At 29.4% G+C, this 2,858-nt stretch overlaps 1 pseudogene; it reads left to right on the top strand.

The window, feature by feature from the left end:
• The first annotated feature begins 895 nt into the window (after nucleotides 1–895).
• Nucleotides 896–2,159, top strand: LOC107020683 (annotated as a pseudogene).
• Nucleotides 2,160–2,858: the final 699 nt, after the last annotated feature.

Genomic DNA, 2,858 nt, shown 5'->3' with positions numbered 1-2,858 from the left:
GAGGGAAGGTCTATAAAATTATCGTCTTCTTTCTTCATAGATCTATTTCCTTTATACTAATTTGAATGTTAGTTCTACCTATAACACATTTACATTAGAAAATAATATGATTTTAGTAGAAGAAAACTTTACGCTAATCCTTAAGAAAATGTCTAAATCCTTATTTTATTCATCTACATCAAATATATATCATTTATTATATTATTCTTATTACAATGTAATAACTTTATAAAATAAGGAAAAAGGTAAAAAAATATTCTTGAATTATGTGAAAGGAATAAAAATGTCCTCAGTTTATAGTTTGGCTAAAAAATGTTTTTACCGTTAATATTTTGGTTCAAAAATGCCCTTAAATCATGCGAAAGGAATTAAAAATGCCCCATATTTGTAGTTTGATTAAAAAATGCTCTTGCCATCAATACTTTGGTAAAAAAATGTCATTATTCTGGGTCAAAAAGTTTATTATCAAATAAATATATTATTATTTTCTTTTTGACACATTTTTTTCAATTAATGATTTGTTTTTATAAAATTAGCAAATGCTTATTCTACTATAATTCAGAAAAAAATAAAAAATAAAAATATTTTTTATTTTATCATCAATATTTTTTTTATCGTTATACAAATATAAATTAATGACAAATATACCATGATCTTATATATATGTCATTTATTATCTATTGAAAGGTTACACTAAATTATTCTATTTTAATTAATAAAATGAGATTAAGAAGAAAAAAAATATTTTCTACATTTTTATTTGTTAAAGTTATTTTAGAAAAAAACAAAACAAGCATAGTGTTCCTTAATAATATTTTAATTAATACTGTGCTTAAAAAGAAAAAATAATATATTTATTTGGGAAAAGGGTATTTTCAACCCATTTTGTAACTATATGGGCATTTATGGACCAATGTATTGACAGTAAAGGCATTTTTGAGCCAAAATATTGACGGTAAGAGAATTTTTGAGCCAAAATATTGACGGTAAGGACATTTTTGAGCTTAACTATAAATGGAAGACATTTTTGTTTCTTTCACATAGTTTAAGGAAATTTTTAAATTTTTTTCCCTGAAATAAACATATTTAAATGGATAATAAAGTCAGAAATTTTTAATTATTATGACTCTTAAATAATTTTTTTAAAAAAAAGTTATTAGATAGTGCTAATTTAAGGATTTTATTTTTTTGGATAATATCTGGGATGAATCAAGTTAAAGTTATCTTTAAGTGTTCGAATTTTTCATCTTATTTATTTTGATTTGAAGATTGAAAAAAATTTCAAAACGTCTTCTACCCGTGTCGTAGCGCCACTTATTTTACTAGTTTTGATATAACATGGACTGAATACTTCTCTGTCAAATCATGATATGATAGGATGATAACTAAGGCTAATTAAACCTGAAATTGTGGCACATGTTCCTCCTAATTATAAGATAGCATCATTATTATAGCTCAATAAAACTTCCCAAAACATGAGTTACTGTTACAGCAGTGAAGAGAAAGATCCATTGATGATGAAAATGAGAAAATTGAAGGAAGCCCAATTGAGGAGAAAGGTTCTAAGGTGAATTTGGAAGATGGGTTTGTTGAAAAATAGACAAAATCCAAGGTTAGTTCGATTGGAAATGATGTTCTCTCTAAAACCACAAATGGGAAAAAATCTTCATTTGGGCCAATATCATCTCCATCGGATTCTTGGAATTTTTTGAAGGATTGTTTGTCTCCACCCGCGAAAACGGGGTGTTTTTGGTGTTCACCTAAGACGGGGTTTACTTAAAAGGGGAAAGAGAATATGGGTGTGAGTATGGTCTGAAATGGGCAAAGGATGATGAGTTTTTATCGGACTTGAGTATATTTTCACGGTTAAGTCAAGAGAAGTTGGTTGATGAAGAAAGCTATGGAGGAGCAAGAGAAGAGTAACAAGGAGGCTGAGAAGATTGTTATGCGGGCAAAGCAAGCATCTACTGGGATGGATGTTTCTAACATTGAAGATGAACTAAGAGATGATGACACTTTCAAATGAATGTGAGGATTCACTTTTATGCTGCTATACTAGTTGGTAATAAAAGCTTTATTTCCATGCCCGTTTGTATAATGAATTCTCCGTTTTCATCCTATGTTGCTCGACCGTACTTGCTATAATATTGTGTTTTACATATTTTGGTTTATCATGCATAGGTTAGAGCTATTTCATTTAAAGCAATACATGTGAAGTAAGTGGCCTTTGGAGGTCTTTTGATTTTCCATACATACTTCCAAGGCCACTTGTCAAGCATACCATTTTGAGAGCACATGACATTGTAGCTGCCCATCTTTGGAACCCCCCTACCATTTTTGTTGCCAATTTGTGTTTGAAAAACAAAATTATTAATTCTAATAAAACTTTGCAGAAACACGAAGTAACTAAAGTTTTCAGAATCAGTATAAAAGATGAACAAAAATCAATTAATGAATTAATTAAAATTTGTAAAAACACGTACCAGAAAATTTTGAATAGGAAAAAGATCAAGTCCACTGAACTCACAGTGTCTCCTTAAGGAAATTATTCCCCTCTAGTATCCGAGGTTTGATTTGAAATATGACCTCTCAGGGTATAATGATCTCAATCACCAAAGTGTAGATACCAAAAACTCTGGTGTCAGCGAATCAATAAACAGCAGCAAAGTACACGAAGAAAATTTTAGTGTAGAAGAAGAAGAAGAAACTCAGAAAATTCGTAAGGAAATATTTTGAAGAATGAATGGTATTTATAGGCAAGAAGAACTAGTTCCAAAAGGTTGCAACATGACCATTAATGAAAGTTTGCAATTTTCAAATGGTACTGACTGTTCCTGAAAGTTGCAACCTTTCAGGAC

This window comes from Solanum pennellii, chromosome 1 (assembly GCF_001406875.1).
Source record: "Solanum pennellii chromosome 1, SPENNV200".
NCBI lineage: Eukaryota > Viridiplantae > Streptophyta > Magnoliopsida > Solanales > Solanaceae > Solanum > Solanum pennellii.
The sequence above is the reverse complement of the archived record's forward strand: the minus strand, read 5'-3'. Positions and strand labels throughout refer to the sequence as shown.